This window comes from Echinops telfairi, unplaced genomic scaffold, assembly GCF_000313985.2.
Source record: "Echinops telfairi isolate 266 unplaced genomic scaffold, ASM31398v2 ScPeMD7_7424;HRSCAF=8462, whole genome shotgun sequence".
NCBI classification, from domain to species: Eukaryota; Metazoa; Chordata; class Mammalia; order Afrosoricida; family Tenrecidae; genus Echinops; species Echinops telfairi.
In genome coordinates, this window is record NW_022111324.1 from 54,372,846 (window position 1) to 54,393,620 (window position 20,775).

Consider the following 20,775-nt stretch of genomic DNA (forward strand, 5'->3'; position numbering starts at 1 on the left):
GTCAGTGGCTTTTTTGTTAGCTTGTTGGTGCTGCTGCCGTCGTCTCCATGTTCTTATGAGCCACTTTGGTACTGTGCTGTCAAAGCCATCCCCAATTTTAAGCACATATTAATATATCTGCACGTCCACCTAGATAAGAGATGCTGGACAAAAAAAATGTGAAAAGAAAATAAAGGGACCAATGGCCCCAGAGGGACATGGGAGTGTGGGAGGTAAGGGAAGGGAAGAGGTGTAGGCCAATCTAGGGACAAGGGAACAACAAATGGTTCAAAACCAATGGTAGGGAGGGGATGCGAGGACTGGTAGGGAGCGACCAAGCGCAAGGTAACTGAGAGGAATTACCGAGATCAGAATGAAGGCTGAACATGGTAATGGGACAGGAGGAGCGCATAAGGGAATAGAGGAAAGGAGTAGGAGGCAAAGGGCATACATAGAAGTCTAACTACAGACATGTACATATGTAAATATATTTAAGATTATGGGGGAAATGGACCTAGGTGCAAATATTTATAGGTTTGGTAGTAGGGTGGCAGGTGGACATTGGACCTCCTCATGTGCATTCCCTCAATACAGGAGCAGCTTGCTCAGCTAAACGGTCATTTCATGATACCTACCTTCCCGACATGATTGCTGAAGACAGACGTGTGCATCAGCAAATGTGGTGAAGAAAGCTGATGGTGTCCGGCTATCAAAAGATATAGCGTCTGGAGTCTGAAAGGCTTGAAGGCAAACAAGCGGCCACCTAGCTCGGACACAACAAAGCCCACAGAGAAGAAGCACACAAGTCTGTGTGAACACGAGGTGTTGATCAGGTAGCAGACGCCAAAGATCAAAAACCATCATTGTGACCACCTTCCCCACATAAAATGCTGAAGACCAATGTGTGCATAAGCAAGTGTGGTGAAGAAGGCTGATGGTGCCCGGCTATTGAGACCTATAGCATCTGGTGACTTAGAGGCTTGAAAGTAAACAAGTGGCCATCTAGCCCAGAAGCAACAAAGCCCACATGGAAGCAGCACACCAACATGTGTGATCATGAAGGGCTGAAGGGACCTGGCTTCAAGCACCAAAGGCGGGGGAGGAAAAAAAAAATCATATCATTGAGAATGAGGGTGGTGTGTGATGGGAACCCAATGCGCATCTGTAGACAACTGAACATACTTTGCAAAGGGGTAGTGGGGAGGAGATGAGTCACTTAGGGTTCGGTATATCAATAATGAATCCCGCAACCTTCCTTTAGTTCTTAAATGCTTCCTCCCCCGAACTACCATGACCCCAATTCTACCTTGCAAACCTGGTTAGACCAGAGGATGCACAGAGGTACAGATGGGAACTGGAAACATGGGGAATCTAGGACAGATGAACTCCTCAGGACCAGCGGTGACAGTGGCAATACTGGGAGGTAAGGGGGCCTAGAAAGAGGTAATCAATTACAAGGATCTACATATAACCTCCTCTCTGGGGGATGGGCAACAGAAGGGTGGGTGAAGGGAGACACCAGGCAGTGTAAGATAAGATATAATAATAATTTATAAATTATTAAGGTTTCATGAGGGAGGAGGTAGTGGGGAGGGAAGGGCAAGGGAAAAAGGAAAAATGAACTAATTCCAGAAACCCAAGAGGAAAGTGAATTTTGAGATGACGAGGGCAACAAATGTATAAGTGTGCTTTACACAATTGATGTATGTATTGTGATGAATTGTATGAGCCCCAATAAAATGATTTATAAAAAAAAAGTGACACTAGCATAAACCAGTATCCTTGTCTTCATGAGGATGATAAAATAAACACATAATAAAAATGATACCCCAGTTAAAAAAAAAATAAGAAGAAAACTGGAAGAAACCAGGGGAGAACCTTAGGGGGACATCTCAGGGAATCTGGTTGTACGTCTTGGAAAAATAGACTAATTCAAATGATTAAAATTCCAGTCTTTGTTTACAGTTATTATTTACTATTTGCACGTGTTAAATACTTGATTATCTTTTGCAATCCTCACAATAACTCTTTTGATGTAGATCATAATATTAGTGTTATGTACAGATGAAGAAACTGGGTGTGTTACTCTGGGTAGACTAGAGAAACAAATCCATAGAGAAGCACGCATATGTGTATAAGAAATAATTTTATATACAACAGCAGTTGATTATTGAGAAAATATCCCAGCCCAGTACAGATCAAGTCCGTAAGTCCTATATTAGCCCATATATCTCATACCCATCTATAAAGTCCTCTTCAGACTCATGGAACACATGCAATGACGCGGAATGCAGCATAATCACAGGCCAATGGGTAGAAAGTCTTTGAAGCCAGTGGTGTTGCAAGCATCTCAGTGCTGGTAGGAATCTCTAGGTGGCTTCTCTGGCTTCAGAGGTCTGGTTGCATCAGGGTAGGTCCATGTGGCTTCTCCGGCTCAGGTCACTAGTGTCATTCCATGTGTCTTGTCAGCTGCATGGTCTCCCAGGGAGTGAGTAGAGAGAGAGTGTGTCTCCCACCTCCAAGGAGGAAAAATCAGATTTCCCAGAATTCTCGAGAGAAAGCCTTGCCCACACAGAGGCCTCATTGGCTATGATCCGATTGACAGACTAGAGTCCACCCCTTCACCCTCAATCCTCTCAAGTCCCAAATTGACACCAGACTGTATAACTACCACACTGGGGAAGAGTGGCCTCATCCTGAGGAGGTACAGGTAGTAATAGCTCAGTGGGCATTGGGGACAGGAGTACTAAGTGAAAAAGGAGGGACAGAGAAAGAGACCTTTATCAGGGTTTGATTATTATGGGACAGATTATCTTCACTTGGAGCTGAGATGAGTCTTCACGGCATGAGCTCCACCAGGCTGCTCATCCTCTCCACAATGGAAGGAATGTAGATGCAAAGCAGAAGGATAAATTACAACTGGAGATGCACGGAAGAGTCTCATAAGTTTTGTCAAATGAAAGCTGTTGGCTTTAAACATACCAAAAAGTGCAAAGCAAACCCGTTGCCTTTGAGTCCGTTCTAACACATAACAAACCCACGGAACAGAGCAGAATGGTCCCAGATGGTTCCTAAGGCTATAATCGTGACAGACACAGACTGCCACATCTTTCTTCTGCGGAGCAGATGGTGGGTTCAAACCCACGACCTTCAGCTAGCAGCCAATTGCTTCACTACTGCACCACCAAGGACCCTTTGTGTAAAGACCACCCGGGTTTCCCCACATTATTCTGAATAGTTTCTACATTCTGCTTGATTAAGCCTGCTGTGGACTAAAATGCCATCCAGGAGCCGAATGAAGATAACAGACCCATGATGGCAAAGATGCAGCTTAAAATAGCAAAGCCCCTGAGCTCCTCCAGAGTTTGGTTTATTTTCAGCCCCACCTCAGTCTCCAGAGGTCCTTCTGTTCCCCTCTCAGTTCTCCCTTCTAAGGTGTGGTGGGAGAAAGTCAAGGTGGAAACTCCTTCCAGGCTCACCTGGGGCTCCACAGGAGCACCCTCATCACACTCTCCACCTCAAGTTCACGTTTTGCTCCTTGGATCTCTGCCTTCTAATCACACAGGCCCCCTCTCTCTGCCACTTACTGAACGTGAGTTAGTAAGCCCCAAGCACTGTGGACGGCACTGCTTCAGGAGAGTTCTAGCCAATGAGGAAAGCCAGGCATGTAGGAAGGTGCTGCACAGGTCAGTAAGCAGCGCCTTATTAAAAGATGCCATGGGCTTACAGAGGGAGCAAGTAGGTGTGTGTAGGAGGCTGTGGCAGCCTTCTTAGGGGTTGATGCCAGTGCCTAGGGGCTGGATCTTGAAGGACAGAGGGAAAGATTGATCACAGGAGAAGGGCAGAAGGAGTGGTGTATTCAGAAGTCAGCGGGGGAGGAGGGAGGTGCCAGAGCAGCACAATAGGTCAGAGTAGCAAGAAGGTAGGTGTCTCAGACTTCTTCATAAATGTTGCATCTGTGAACTGCCCGGTCTGTTATCTGTCTGGGACATACTAGTTGCTTAACGCCCAGCAGCTGTTCTGATATGACAGGCTTCCAGCTTGCCAAAGGCCCTCCAGGTCCCATGGAGATTAGTTTTGCTTTCTGGAGACAATTCAGGGTCATTGACTATTTTCTCATGGGGTCCATGATAGCATATGGGGAGTTTTCTGTTTGGGTTTGTTTATTTGGATGCACACATAGGCAGCGAAGCCAACAATGGGTGCTCATGAGCAAGAGGAGCATCGAAAGGCCAGGCCAGGGGCAGCGCAGGTCATTCAGGAAGGGGTGACAAGGACAGAGCGGCATACAGGGTTGGGACAAGTCGACAGATTTGAGAAAACTTTGGGGAATTGTCATCACAAGACATACTGGCAGATTCTAGTTCCTGGGCGGTGCAAGCAGTGAGCACCGTCAGCTGCTGGTCAAAGGTTAGAGGGTGGAGCCCACCCACAGGTGCCTCCGAAGAAAGGCCAGGAGATCAGCTGCTGAAAAACCAGCCAGAGAAAACCGAGGAAGCACAGTGCCACCGAGACTCACGGGGTCACCACGATGCCCCATCAACCTCCTGGGACCTTGCTTTATTTTGCTGGAGAGTGATTAGGTAGTGAGTGAGGGACTGAAGAAGTCAAGGGTGACTCACAGACACGTGCGACCTTGGGGACCCCTTGACCTGAGTTTTGGAGAGCAAACTGCCCTGCCCATGGAGAAGAGAGAGCTGGGCCTAGATAAGCAGAGGATTGAGGAGAAAAGTAAAATGAGCTGGGATCTGGCTGGCCTTCACTCTTGTAAACACCGCCTCTGCTGGCGGGTGCAGTGTTTATGCTTGGAGCTCTTTGACACTGTCCAAACTGCGGGTTTCAGCAAGACCACCCAGGGAAGAGCGGAACAAGCAACAGGGCCCCAGGAACAGGAAGCTGCACTCTCCAGGCTGAGGGTTGCTTACAGTTTGGTGTTACCCTGGGTTGGAGCTCAGGTGCCGCCTGCATCTGACCTGCGCCCAGGTCCACTCTGACACCATCTTGCAGACTTTCCTCTCAGGCCAGCCCAGGGACGTGGGTAGGGAGAGGGGGTCCTGCAGCTGCAAGCAACAGCAGGACGTCAGCGCGCTGCCTTTGTGTTGTTACTCAAGAGACAGCCACCTCCATTGCATTCCCAAGTGGAATCGGGGCATCTGCTTGAGGCTGGAATGAACTGACTGCGATGTTCAGGTCGTGTTCTGTCTGAGTGAGCAAGGCTTCCCAGAGGGCACTGCGCCCCAACATCCTGGGAAAGGGTTGAGCTTCTGGCTGTGCGGACAGGGCAGGCACACCAGACAGGAGCCCTCAAGATGATGTCTGGCATAAAAGTGGGGTACACGGTTGGTTCTTCGGCTTTACTTAGGAACAACAAGCGTGAACCCCCAGTACCTTTATGCCTAGCTACAACTTTTAGCAGAGTTAAGCATTTGAAAGACTAATTCCTTAATGCACTAAGGTCAGGAGTGCTAGGAGCCAAACCCAGGCTTTCTGACTCCAGTGCCCAGAGACCACAAGGGCTGCGTCTCCCAGCCTGGCTCGGGAAGGGGAGGGCTGAGCAACAATCCAGCTGATTTCCTCAGAAGAACTGTCCAACCCAAACAACAGCCTTCCAAGCCCACAGAGCACATGCTTTCTCTTTAATTGCTGACTCCCACTCCCTTCACCTCTGACCCTCAGTCCCCTGCTGGGAATCCTCTAGGTTACACCCACAGAGAGAACCCCCGAACTTGGAAATGGACAGCCTTTCATTTCCGTTGTTCTTCTCGCTCCCTTGTTTCTCAGGATGAACTGTTGCCTGCCCGCAGTGGGTCAGGAGCCCCCCACCTCTTTCCACATCATTGCCAGACCTCACTCCCCACGTGGCCTCTTCCCTTTGTTTGTGGTGGCTGCTGTTATAGGCTGCTGAGTTGTCCCCTGCCCTCATGGTGACCCCATGCACACCCAAACAGAACTCAACCTGGCCCTACACCCTGGCCACCATCAGTTCTGGATCAAACTATGGTGACCGATAGGCTGTCATTGGTTACTTTTAGGAAGTAGGTTACCATTCTTTCTAGTGCATCTTGTCTGGAAGCTCTGCTGCAAACTGTTCAGCCTCAGGGTGACACAAAATCCTTCGACGACAGACAGGAATCAAGCAGGGATCCCAAGCATAGAAAGTGAAATTTTGACAGCGGATCCACCAAGACTTCATTTCCTGTCCATCCTACATTCATATCAAAATGGACCTGTGTGAGGGTTATATTCCTCTAAGAAAGTGTCACTGTGGGAAGAAAATGCCAAAGGATACCTCCCAAGATAGTAACCACGACTAACGGATATCTGCATTCTGAAACTTTGGTAATTTCTCATACGTTTTTATGCTACAGTAGCCCAGACCGTAGTGGGTTATGCACTGGATTGCTACCCAAGGTCAGCAGTTTGAAACTACCAGCCACTTCATGGGAGAAAGCTTTCGTTTCCCTTAAAGATTTACAGCCTTGCAAACCCACTGGGGGCAGTTCTACTCGGCCCTATAAGGTCTCCATGAGTTGGAATCAACTCAACGAAAATGAATTTGAGGCATTTGAGTTTTTATTCAAAGATCAATATATACTCATGGTGAAAAGGGGGAAATAGAAGATTATGTACAATGACATGTTAAAAGTACCCAAAACTCTTAGTCCCAATTTCCAGACAAAAAGTAGGCGCACTGTGATAGATAGGTTTATTGTGCCAACCTGGCCAATAAACACATGTGAGATTAATAAGGTTGCTGTTTTATTGAAGGGCAAAGAGATAGATGGCTCGGTGAGCCTTGTCTTTCTTATCTCTTGCTCTCTGATGATCAGACCAGTGTGCAGCTGCCTTAGCTAGTTCTCTGCCTCAACTTGTGAGCTACACTACCTTTGGAACATCCAACCTGTGAACTGTGTTGCTGTAGTTTGAGGTTCCTTCAAGACCCGCTATGCCACGCTGCTGGTGTATACATTGCTTGAGCTGGGGACAGTCAGACCCTGTCATCTGGCTGACTATTGGTGACCTGCACTGCTGTTTGCTGCCTATGGCCGGACTTCTTGTATTGCTCCACAGAAGACTCAGCTGTCTGCTTCTTTGACTTGAACCCAGCAGCTCTCTTGAGTCAAAAGATTTCCAGAGTATTAACTGTCTCATGGAAGTGAGTTGAACTGAGCCATATGTGCTGCTCTCTGGACTAATTAGCTGATTATTTCTTATGTTCTATCTATCTATCATCTATCATCTATCTATCTAACATCATAAGTGTTCTGGTGTTGTTTCTCTAGAGAACCCTAGCACATGAACCTTCCCCAAACTAGTTCATGCTTTTTGCAAGCACATAGATGTACATTTGAAATATACTTGGAATATCATGGATACTCCCCTGCTACTTGACTTATTCTTTTACTGTTGTATCCTAGACAGGTAATGATCCCTGGTGACACAGTTATTACTCATTGGACTTCAATCCACAAGGTCCGCAGGGCAAGCCACCAGCTCTTATGAGGAGACAAGTTTTCTACTCTTATAATGAGTTATGAGAAACTTGGAAACTTACAGGGACAGTTCTACCTTGTCCTATAGGGTCACAGTGAGTCGGCATCAACTTCCAGATCAGTCCCTGTAGCTCTGACTCATAGCCTAACAATTTCCTCATTATTTTTCTGTACAGAAGCCTTATAATTTACAATGGTAGACATACCAGCTGTTTGCAATTATTTTCTGTTCTTATAATTTTTTAGCCTTATAGGATAAAATATGTTTTCTGTAAACACTGTGCTTCAAGGTGTGTGACATGCCTGAAAACCATTGCCCCCTATACCATTTTTTTACACTGATAGAAGTAAACTCCTTGGTATTGTAGTCCATAGCATATAGATATAAAAATGATTCTAATTTTCTTTCTTTATCCTTCAGAGAACAGGAATTTAGGGAAGAAAGTTAATTTGGAGATGACTAGAAAGATGATAAATTAGACTTTGAATGTATCAAGTGCTTAAGAGGATTTTTCAGAGCAATTCTGATATTCCGGAGCAAGATCATTGGAGTAATGGAAGCAAGGATTACAATGCACTCAGTACTTGGATGCTGAATAAATGCATTCATGTCTGAATGAAAGGATGAGTGCCAGAGACAAAGGGCATTCGTCTCTTGGGCAAAACCATCTTGATTTCTCTTGAGTTCAGAGAAGAAGTTTTACTGTATATTTGATGTGCTTTCCCCTCTGAAACCGACCCTGTCTTGCAGAGTGGCTGGATTGGCCCAGTGGTAAAAATAGCTTGGGTTTTATTGCTTTGGCTCCTGAGGCTCAGCCCCTAGAGCTGGAGTTGTGGTAGCACGTTTCTGACTGACCCCAGGAACAACTTTGCAAATGACCTAGTTCTAGGACTGAGATCTTTCTTGCTTCTTGCTTGTCTTTGTATTGTCGAGTTTCCCCAAGAGTGTCTTGCAAACCAGCTATATTGGAATCATCTGAAGAGTTTGTTTTAAAAAATTCTCCTACTTAATGATCTAAAAAATCTGTAGATGGTGACTGAAAATCTCCATTTTTTCATTAACACTGCGTGGGAAACTCCTACATGTTAGAGTTTAAGCCCCACTACACCACCTAAGTAGGGACTGAAATCTGCATCCCACCTCAGACCCACCCAACTCACTGCCCCCTAGTCAATCCTGATTTACTGTGACCCCCTAGAGGCTTTCTAAGACTTTCTAAGACTGCAACTCTTTACAAGAGCAGACAGCCTCGCCTTTCATCCGCAGAGCAACTAAATGGTTTGAGCCACTGACCAAGGGGTTAGTAGCTCAATATGTATCCCACAGGGCCACCAAGGCTCTATCTCAGACCCAAGTTCTTTCTTTTTTTTTTCCCTCGATGATTTCCTGTCTACCTGTCTGCTTATTGGATCTCCCAGGGGAGCCAGACCCTGGCTGGTTGTGTATTTTTTCTGGGGATCTGCTCTACTAAAGTCAATAGCATCTCCTAGTTTCTGATCCTGTTCAGTTGGCCCATTTTTCATCTTGCTGATGCAAGGTTTTTAAAAATTCCCAATAGCCAATGGGTGTTAAGTGATCGTCGTGTGCCATTATCTTATATAATCACTGCAATCCTCTTAGCAGGCATTCTCATGACAGTTGAACATGCCCATAGAAGAGGGAGAGGATGACTTCTAATTTTCCCCATGCATGGCACACAATGGTCTTTCTTCCCAGCTCCCACCGTTTGACTTCTGTCCCTTCTTTCACATCTAGAAATTAGCCTAAGAATTATTTAATAAAAGTGATTTGTGGGATTTCTTTGCAGATTATAACCAGTGCTGGGCATTTTGCAGTAGTCCTAAGTTGGGATGTCTTGAAGTAAATTCAAGCAAGAAGAGTGGAGGGGATAGGCAGTTGACAACAGGGAAATCCTAAGTCAAAAACCCTCAGCCTGTGCTAGAGGAACTTAGGGAAGTGCTTGCTAGATTGGGAGGGCTTTGGGAGAAGAGCCTCTGAATCAGTGATGTGATATCACCATCAAAGACTAAGCCAACTCCACATCAAGGGAAACCCAATGGGGAGTTCAGGATGAAGGACAAGAGCTCCTTGAATCACTCTGCACCAAGGTCAACATTTTTGAGTGCATGAGGGTATAGTGCCTCCAACAACAGCACAAACAAACATCCAAAAATCATTCTCAATTCCCACTCACAGTGAAAGGTGAGAACAGAGTGGAACTTCCCCACAGGGTTCCTAAGGGGGAAACAGCAATCTTTACAGAGGCAGTGCACCATCACATCTTTCTCCTGTGGAGGGCTGGTGGGTCCAAACGACTTGACAAGTGACCTTTTTGTCCACTTCTCTCTCAGGGCCACTTGAGCCGCCAGCCATAAAAAGACAATGCTGGTGACCAAGACTAAGAAGTGGTAAGCCTAGGTCAGACACGTTGCCTATGCGGCAAAGCAGAGCCCTTTGTGTTTGGGGGAAATCCACAGCAATTTCTTGACTCACTTGAATTTAAAACCAAAATCAATTTGTATTAGATTAGCTGTGTGTCAATGTAGGCCAGGCTTTCAGGCTCCACCAGTTTTAGGTAAATTGAATTGGCAATTCAGTATCCTTTTCAGGTCCAAGGGTCACAGAGCTGACTGCAGGAAAAACAAAAAAACACAAACAAAAACCACACAGATCAGACAAGCAGGAAATGGAGCCCAAGGGCCGTGACTTCTGAGGTTCAGGCCGATAGCTCCTTCAGATGGAGTCTTCCTGGGGTCCCTTCCTCCACCCACTTACTTCCAGAAAGGGCAGGCTCAGAGTGGTCCAGACAGCTGGGAGTTTAACCTGTGTGCAGAGTTTGCAAAGAAAGAGAGCTTCCTCGTACTGCTGAAACAAGGAGTTTTTGCTATCATAGTTGATGACAGGGACACGAAGAGTGTGCTCTAATAGTTAATGGTTACTAAGTATTGACGCTGCAGAGAGTAGTGTACTAAGCGGTATCAAAGATATATTCCTCCTTCTTTTAAGTATTACAGTCCATGTGGTAAATCACACCAAACCAACACACACACACACACACTGCCAATGAGTAGATTCGGACTCATCGGTGACCCCACAGGACAGAGGAGAACTGCTCTATAGGGGTTCTAGGTCTGTAATTTCCACAGAGACAGACAGCCTCTTCTCTCACCTGTAGAGCGGCTGGTGGGTTTGGTTAACAGACAAGCCCTTAGCCACGGGGCCGCCGGGGCGCCTTCCTTCATGTGGTAGTTCATTATTCTTACTTTTATTGTGAGGATTGAGAAGTTTAGAAAGGCAACGTGTCTGACCCAAAGTTATACAGCTGGTGAGTGATGGGACAGATCTGAGAATTTCCGAGGGCCACAGGCCGCAGTCTTGACTGTGCGTCCACATCACGCTAACAGCTGGGGAAGAAAGCCTCATTTCCTTCTGTTCTTCTTTCAGAGACTCTCCCCACCCTGCCCACACTCATCTTTCCGAGTTTCTTTCTCCCATCCCACCTTTCTAGAAAGTTGATTTTTTAAACTATGGAAAATATTATATTTTGCATCAACTTGACAGCAACTGACTACTGAGAACAAGGAGAAGAAGGTTGCTTGAGCTACGACAAGGTAAAACATTGGTTTACACAAATCTCTCTTATCAAATACCACTGTATCTCATCTCAGGTCAGCAAACTGGACACTTTTGAGCAGATTTCTTTCTCTGGTGACTAAGAGCATGTCTGTATGTCTAATGTCTTTTTCCTTCTCTTTCACGCCATCTATAAATTCACAGGGAGGCAAGAATGAGCCCCGAGTGACTCCAGAACCTTCTCCACACTGCAGATAACTTTCTGTGAGCCCATCACCCATCTGCAGGGGGCACCTGGGCCACTACCATCAATTATTATTTCTCAGACAACCACTGGGTTCCCAGCAGATCAGAGAAGAAACGGATTGACTCTGCTGTCAACAATCACCCTGCAAACAGCCAAATAATTTTGATCTTCTTCAAACATATTATAATTAAAAAATTACATGCTGGGAGAAAAATTATAAGCATTTAATCAGAAGAGAGGGTCAAGCTGATGCTTGAATTAGGGAGGGGAGATGTGCTGGCTTTTATCAACAGAGCCAGCTTCATCACTATCCCAGTGAAAGCAACTGGATTTGAAGCTGTTTACAGCTAGTTACTTCTGAATGGAAGGAATATACTTCCATCTTGCTTGCTCGGGAGTGCCTTTAACCTCAGCTCTGCTCTCTGAGGTCACTCACCTCTCTCAATCCATTTACACGGTGGTCCCAGGCTCCCTTCTCTCTTCTGATTACAGATCAATTGCAAACAAATGTAAACACATTAAAAACAAACAAACAAAAGTAGCCATGGTGACCGAGTTACAAATGCAGCATAAGAGGAAACTTCTAGATGACCACCAGGGAGTTATTTCACCTGAAAGGAAGACCATTGACAAGTTGCAATACTTTTAAGAAGAGTAAAAAATATTCCATGAATCAGGTAATTGCTCAGGCCGTGCAGCCATGAAGGAGAGATGGTGGGAAACCAAAACGAGTCCGAGTGAGTTTCCTGGTCACCACCTTGACATTTGGCTGATAGCGACCAAATGCTCACAAAGTCAGCTGCTTCCTTCTCTTTGGTTTAGTCCAGTTGTTCTCGACCTTTCTAACGCCACAACCCTTTCACACAGTTCCTCATGTGGTGGGGACCCCCAACCATCGAGTTGTTTTTGTTGCTACTTCATCACTGTCATTTTGCTACTATTATTAATCGTAAAGTAAATATCTGATATGCAGGGTGTATTTTCATTGTTACAATTGAACATCATTAAAGCATAGTGATTCATCACAAAACAATATGTAATTATATATTGTGAAATATTTATTTCTAATGACAAATAAATGAAATTTTTTGTCTTGAAGCATGGTGTGATATGGGTAACAATCTTTACGCTGTGGACATATCTGCATGTGGGCGGACCTGCCTGGAGACGGATAGAGGAGTGGTGTCTTGGTTCCTAAGACCATTGGAAATATGTGTTTTCCGATGGTCTTAGGTGACCCCTGTGGAAGGGCCGTTTGACCCCCAAAGGGGTCGCGACCCACAGGTTGCGAACCGCTGGTTTAAGCCAACAGCCTCTTGGATGAGGGAGTGTGCTCAGAGCAAGAGAGAAACTTAGCTGTTTTCCCGGGGCCGATGGAGAGAGGAAGCTTGGCACGTCTCCCTGGAGCAGGAGGCCGTGTCTGTGTACGTGTGGTGCGGTCGGGAGGCGGAGGGAGAACTGTGTTTCACTACGCAGTCATTGCCTGACGTCGAGCAGTACATTGGGTGCCCTCTATCAGAACCTGAGACAAGTCTTGGGATAAGACTTGGGTTCTGATCATCCAAAATAGTCTATAGTCTACCTCCGTAAAATTCAGCATCCTAACTCACTGCCACCGAATAGAACAGGGTAGAACAGCCCCTATGAGTTTCCAAGACTGTCACTTGTTACAGGAGTAGAAAGCCTCCTCTTGCTCTGGAGAGTGGCCGATGATATCAAACTTCTAACCTTGAGGATTGCAGCCCAATATAGTAACCCTTACACCCCAGGGCTCCTCTATTATTACCATACCAGTACTCAAGTGACAATCCATTGTGATTGTGTAGTGCTTTCCCACTTCAAAGCAGCTTTCACGGACACGATCTTATTTTGGCCAATGTGCTAGCAAGCAAAAATGGCACTTTAAAGCTGACGGTTCCCTTGAACAAGTCAAGGTATTTCATTCCCTTCGTATGCATGGGAAAGCGGGACATCTCAAAGAGAACTGATGCCTTGGCCTGGTGATGCTGCTGAAGAATCTTGCCTGGCCCGTGGACTAGGAGATCGCACTAACCCGTCTCTGAAGAAGGGCAGCCTGCATGCTCCTGAGAAGCAAGTCTGTCAAGACTTGGATTCACCGCTTTGGACATGTTTTCTCGAGGGACCAACTCCAGGGTCCAGAAGGACATCATGTTTCATAAAACAGAGGGCCAGTGAGAAAGAGGATGACTCCCAATGAGATGAGTTGACAGCATGACTGCAAAAATGGGTTGCAACTTGGCAATGATTTTCAGGAGAGCAAAGGACTGGGCATTGTTTGGTTCCATTGCACATAGGGTCCTAACAGCACCTCACAACCATGACGTCTGATGGGAGCATTATTCAAATACTATGAGGTGGTTAACATAGCATATACAAATTCTAAGCTATAGGTAGAAAAGTGATCGGTATTATTTTTCACTATATGAGAGGCGTGACATAGAGGCTCAGGGTAGTAAGTGACTTGCCAAAGTCACAATGGCAGATAGTGTTCAAACACAAACCAGAGTCCCTAGCTCTGATGTCTTTTTATAAGGCAATGACACCTGGCCTGTATTACCCTTGTGAGGCTCACATGAAATAATGCTGTTGAAAGTGTTTTAAAGAATGCAAGGAAGCTCACTGTATAGTGTGGACGTTCTGTAGTCCCTGCTAGGTGGGTGAGTGTTCTATTTTCTATGTAGTCAGGTTCAGTAGGAACCAGTAACATAAATCCCTACTTCCATAAGACAGTCAGTTCTCTTTTCTGAAAGCAAATGCTAAGGACAAGGCCTCACCCAAAGATAAATACAGAGAGAGAGAAATGCAATAAAAATGACAAATAGATATTGGGCAAAGACATAAAGTAAACATGGCAAGAAAGCAAATTGCTGCTGCCCTCCTCCTAGCATAGAGAAAATGCTGAACAACAACGGAAGAGGGGAGGCTGGAGGGATGGAGACAGATGTTAGAAATGGGGATGGAATCCCAGACAATGGTCCACATTTGCATGGCTGATATTAAACATGACAGCTAGGGAGATGATGAGACAGAACTGCTGACAGGTGAACTGATGAAAGAACAGCAGAAGGGCATCCTCCCTAGAATTACGTTTCACACACAGGGAGGCATAGCTCAGGGACAAGCATCAAAGAAGCACAGAGAGTGTCTATGTGCGTGAATGTGTGTGTGTGTGTGCGCGCGCACTACGTATCTATGCAATAACTTATCCATGCACCTATTCATATGTCTTAATCCATTCCTCACTGTCTTTGGTATGCTGGATACTGGTGAGGCACTGGTGATGCAATGATGAAAGCAAGGTTTCCTGCCTCTGGAAGCTTAGCATCTAATGACGGAGAAAAGAAATAACACAATGTGCCATGAAGATAGATAAGAGCAAGGAACTATAGGTGTTCATACAAAGCCAGAAGGGAGGTAAAATAGAGCAGGGGAGAGAGGTGGTTGATCAAGACAAGAAAGCCCTCAGGAGGAGCACAAATTACACATTGGTTACTGCAAAAGATGTACAGACTTTCTTTTTGAATCACTCTGTGGTCATCTCCTCAGGAGGACAACTGGGGATGTTTCTCCAAAACAGACTCTGCCTATGCACACCTGATTCTTCAGTAGAGCCTTTCCCTGCTCCTGGACCCTGAGGCTATGCTGTGTCATCAATTCAATTCCAACCCACAGGCACCCTGTAAGACAGTATCAAATCTCTCCATAGAGTTTTCTAAGCTATAACGGTTATAGGAGAAGACTGGCAAGTCTTTTCTCCCACGGAGCTACCAGTGGTTCAAACTTCAGCCCTGTAGGGTAGCATCTGAGCCCTGGACCATTGCACCACCAGCATTATATTCATGTCCATCTCATGCAAAATTCTGCTTTGCCAACTACAGGATTATTCTATTTCTCCAGGTGCTCTCCTCTTTTTCTACCCATTTGCTCAAAGATCTTAATGCAAAACCCACACATTAGAGGCACAATGAGTTGGCCTACTCATCATACCCTCAGCATATAATTATCCCACTAATGACACCACTTGTCTTTGGGAACAGGGGAGAATTTTTTCTGTTTATACTATAGACCATCTCTTTTTTTTTTTTTTCCATCTAGGTTCAAGTCACTCTAAATTTGCAGCCACATTTTCTACCCAAATAGCTAAGATCAGCTGGGTTTCGCTGTAGGACCTCTGGTTGTGCAGTTTGTTCTCTAGGATCTGTTCTTGGGTCTTTTATCAGTGATGCATCTTTCCTTCCCATCTCTAGTCCATGGTAATGACATTGACCAGATCATCTGTGGCTACACTTCAGATCTACTGTATTAAATACTTTCATGTCTCTGACATCTTGCTAAACCATTTTCTTGGATTCTTTCAAATTGTGTCCCAAGCATTCCCCACCCTTCATTCCCCAATGCCTAGATCCTCATGCTGCCCAATAAAAAGTTTTAAATCTTCCCAATTTTCTTCTTATCTAGCTCAGTTGAAGGACCTTTCTTCTCTCTGAATTACTAGGTCATCACCTTTACCATACCCCTCTTCATATTACCTATATTAATCATATTTTGGCCTTCATTGCACACTGACCAATTCAAACTCAATATTTGTAGTTTAATAAGATCACTCCCTCCTTGTTGGAGGGGGATGATGATTAGTTGCTTAAAACAATATAGCTGAAATCAGTTGTCTCAGGTAACCAATTTGTCTAGCTTGCTTAAATTCAACTAGTTTAGAGTCTTTTTATATGTTAAAACCAGTTTTACTACATTTAATCATTTTAAGGTGATTTTTTTAACCCATGTTCTAAGAAAACCAATTTCCAGATTACTTTAGTATTTTTGATAAGTATACATCATAAGTGTATCATTTTATGAACAGTAGGATTTTTTTAATCCTCGTAACTCTTTAGTTATTTATATATACTTTGGATTATCAAAAAGACGCTTAGCAGATAAATTTCCTAAACTCTACCACTAAGCTCCATTGCCACTGAATCCATTCTAACTGATAATGATCTTATAGGGTATAGTAGCACTGCCCTGTACGGGTTACAAGTCTGTAAATTATTATGGAATCAGGATGCCAACCTATCACCCCATGGGACCCTGAGTGGGTTGGAACTGTTTTCTTCTTGGTTAGCCACCAATTTTTAAGTCACTGTGCTACTAAGATTCCAATTAGAAAGACCTAAGTAAAAAAATAACAGTCTCACAATAAATACTGTTTTCTCAAAACTTACTCTGCATACAGTCAGTAAAGAGCCCACCCCTTCCCTGGTCTCTGTCGTCATTGGGGGAGAGGAGAATTTCCATTCCTTTTAATGTTCATTAGACTAGTTGTCCACTTACAGAGTAAGGGCCTTAGAGGATTTTGCAAAAAGAAGCAGGAGGCAATTTATGTGTGGCAGCCCAGATGAGGAATTTGGTCAGATACACTCAGACTAAAAATGTGAGTCCTTTAGAACCTTATAAAACTTCAAGATCCATTGGATCTGAGTTGAAATAAAAAGAATAAATGTGATCACTCTATGCCAGAAACTTTTTGGGTGGAATTTGAAATGGAGTGTACAAATTCTTAAGACGTAATTGTCCCCAAAGTCCATCTAATAAGGTCATTTGCGTGTTACTTGTCACACATCAAAGGAAACTTGACATTTGTTTTACTTCAAGCTCTCTTTCATTATGCTACTCCTCCAACTGGTTTTCAGTGGTCCCTCCAGCATTTTCCATATTGAGCAGGTTCCCACGGACTATGCACAGATGAGTCACCTGTCAGGCCATCAGTTATGATTAGACATAAAGAACTTCCAACAGCGAGTTCACAAGTTGGCCATAGAGATTAATCTTTGTGTTTTAGAACAATACTGCATTAATGAACTCTAAGGCACAGATAATGAAAGCGGAAGACAGAAGAACAGATGCATGTATTGTAGTTCAGGAGAAGAATATTGTCTATTCCATGTACTGCCCGATGAGCAAACTAATCCGTCTTCTGAGAAATGCACCCAGAATGCTCCTTAGAGGGGAGATGGGTGAGATGTTGGCTTGTTTACTTTGGGCAGGTTGCCAGGAAAAATAACTCACTAAAACATCCCACCTCATGCGATAAAGTAGAGGATCGGCAAATATCAGGATGGGTTGGCTCAAGAGCTGCCACAATGGATTCAAATAGAGTAAAGATTGTGAAGATGGCATGGGACTGGGTATTATTTTGTTATTTTTGTATGATATTGTCAGGATCTGACTCAATAACAGTGGATAATAATAAGCTACAGATTAAAAACTAGGATAATGATAAGATGAATGAAAGATATCAATCAAGAACTAAGATATAAGTGGAACAAATTGAATTCCAAGTCTTTTAACAGAAATTCTGTAAGGAAAAAATGGAGGCGATAAAGTAATCAAAGAGAAAGTTCCATACTTGCAACATTTGAGGAATAATTAAGGATTCTAAGTGGAGAAACTCAAATCGTACATCTAGGTACATGGTAGTGAAATCAATAGAAAAGAGAAAAATCTAACTAGAAATAAAAGATGCAGAAACTATATTAACCATAGTGCCCAGTAAGCAAAATTATGTCACAAGGCAATAAAATAGTATCTTCAAATGCTGTTTATCTTCTGATGTAGACCCACATGTATGATAAGAAGTATAGGAAATTAAAAATAAAAGAGAATTGTCTCAATCGAGAGTGTAACAACAACAAAATCTTCTAGTTAAAGAATAACTTTAAACACTTTTTCCCTTTGGTGTCTGAGATTCATAGATGACTGTTATTGGTAGTATCCCTGGCCAATAAATAAAATAAATAGAACATGGATTTGGAACAGAGGAGATAAAATGACCACTTTTCACACAAAAGATGTTTATCTGTATAGGAGATTCAGAAAATATATTAATAAATTTGAAATAAAGAAAAATTGCTGGCTAAAAGACCAAAAATGTTAATAGAATTGTCTATATCTACAAAAGATGGAAAATGAAACAATATTTCCAAGAGTAACAAAAATGGTAAGGTACCAGGGAATTAACAAGAAATATACAAGATACATATGGAAAACAATATATCAAAGATCTAAGAATGCAGAACTTTACTATTTCTGCATAAGACAAGTTGAAAATATGATATACATTGTTCTCTTCAAATTATTCCATTAACACTGTATAAAATTCTAGCTAATTTTATAAAATAATGGTTAATTGTATTTGCAAATTTATATGGAATAGTATATTTCACGAAGAGTTAAATGAACTTAAAACAAATGGCAAAGAGGATGGGGGTCGGGCAAGTGGTGTAGGCCCATCTGCCTCAACCAAGCTCTGAGTACAGAGCAGAGAAGGTGATGGGGCTGTGCATTGGGGAGGAGTGATTCAAAATTTGCACATGCTGGTACTGAATTGAGAACAGTTGGTAAAAAAGCTGATACTGTGAAGATTATTCACATTCTTTCTGTCGTCATCTTGAGCCATTCTGCTAAAAGGAAGGGTCGAGTGGAGATTTCTCCAGAGCAGTTGTCTGCGGCTTCAATGGAGGCAGAGAGCTTGGCTGAACTTACAGGCTGCCCAAGGAGAGTTGTGGGCTGGTACCATTCCCATCCTTGTCTAGCTGTTTGGCTTTCTCATGTTGATGTTTGCACACAAGCCATGTCCTCGGCTTTGTAGGACCGATGTTTTCCTGTTTGGTTGAAGATAAAAACACCAAGGCGGGCCGGGTCTCTGCACTTGCTTCCAATCCAGACAGGTCAGGAAGATCTCAGAGGATGAGAGAATCAAAATCCCTGTCCCTATTGGGCCTCATGTCACCAATGGGAAAGTGTGCCTTGAATCAGCAGTAGATTACCCAAGATGCTGTGCACATAGGAGGATCCACAGCCTCACACATCTGGACTCACTCCCCAAGATCCATCACGATTCCACGTTTACCAAGAACCTGTACAGTCAGATGGCGGCAGTCAGCGGGCCTCTCCTGCAGCAGTTGGAGGACAGACTGGAGCAAAACCAACAACATTTTCAGGAGTGGCAACACCAAAAACAGAGTTTATGCAGGAATTTTCTTCCCTAGAATAAGGCAAGAGGTGAAATGGGGAAAGATGCAAAATTAATTACACTACATCAATTTGGAAGATGGAGAAAGCTGTACGACTCACAGTAAGCTGACTTCAAGACTTACCATAAGGCCACAGTAATTTAAATGGTGTTGGCAGAGGATGGACACATAGAAACAGACCTTTGCAAATCTACCAAAGTAATTTTAGCAACGGTACAAAAATAATTAGAGGAAAGAAAGCCTTTTTAGCGAGTGTGCATCCATACACCCCCTTCAAGAATATGAAGTTCAACCTAAACCTCCACCTTTTTAGAAAAATTAACTCAAAATGAATTGTGAACTTAAATGAAAGAGATAAAATATTTAGAAAAAAATTGGAGAAAATCCTCAGGATCTAGGGCACGTGATGAATTCTTAAACGTTTCTCTAAAAGCCTGAACCCTAAAAGTAAAGCGTTGACATATTGGACTCCATCAAATTACAAAATGTTTGCTCTGCAGAAACGAAATAAAAGGAAAAGACAAGTTACAAATTGAGGGGACTTATATACAACCTTACATGCACCTGACCAATCTAGAAAATGCAAAAAATGCTCCATCATTCGAAGTAAAAAAAGCCAAGAATTGGGCAGAGAGCATCAATCGATATTTCAATGTCAATAAAGAAGATTTGTGAGTGGGAGTAAACGCATGGAAAGATGTTGGATAACACCAGTTGACAGAGAAGTAAAGAATTAATATCACATTGTGATATCATTGCACACGTATCAGAATTGGCTAAAGGGGAAAAGTAGTGATAATACCAAATGGTTGAATTTTGAACGGAAAAGCTGGATCTATCGAACATTGCTGATGGGAATGTACAATGGCACAGCTACTCTAGAAAAGAATTTGGCAATGTCTTTTAAAGTTAAACATACCCTTGTTCTGTGGCCCAGTAACTGTGCTCCATCACAGTGATCTCTGAGAAGTGAAAGCTGCATCGCCACAAAGGCCTGTGCGTGAGTGTTTGCAAGAGCTCTCTCTGTACCAGCCTGGACTGGAAGCAGCCCTTCTAGCAACCAAGAACAGATGGGCTGGTGGGGACACAGGTATAAAACGGGATTCCTATATGGTTATGCAAGCATTGTGGATCTTGATGTAAACACACAAATCTTTACCTGTGTTAAAATTGCATAGAACAACATGTTCATGCACAGTATGAATGCATGTAAAATCTGGTGCAACTGAAGAAGGTCTAAGGCTAGTTAACAGTATTGTACCATTGTCAATTTTTAAAATTTTGAAGTTGTACAGTAATTATGTAAGATCATTCCTATTGAGCAAACTGGGCAAAGAGTACATGACACTCTTAGTACTATCTTTGCAACTTCCTGTACATCTATAGTTACTGCAAAATTAAAAGCTATGGGAATTAATCAAGAAAAAAACT

General features: G+C 43.6%; 1 pseudogene; it reads left to right on the forward strand.

Annotated features, from left to right (window-relative positions):
* Positions 1-19,364, forward strand: part of LOC101656658 — a 63,808-nt pseudogene extending 44,444 nt beyond the window's left edge.
* Positions 19,365-20,775: the final 1,411 nt, after the last annotated feature.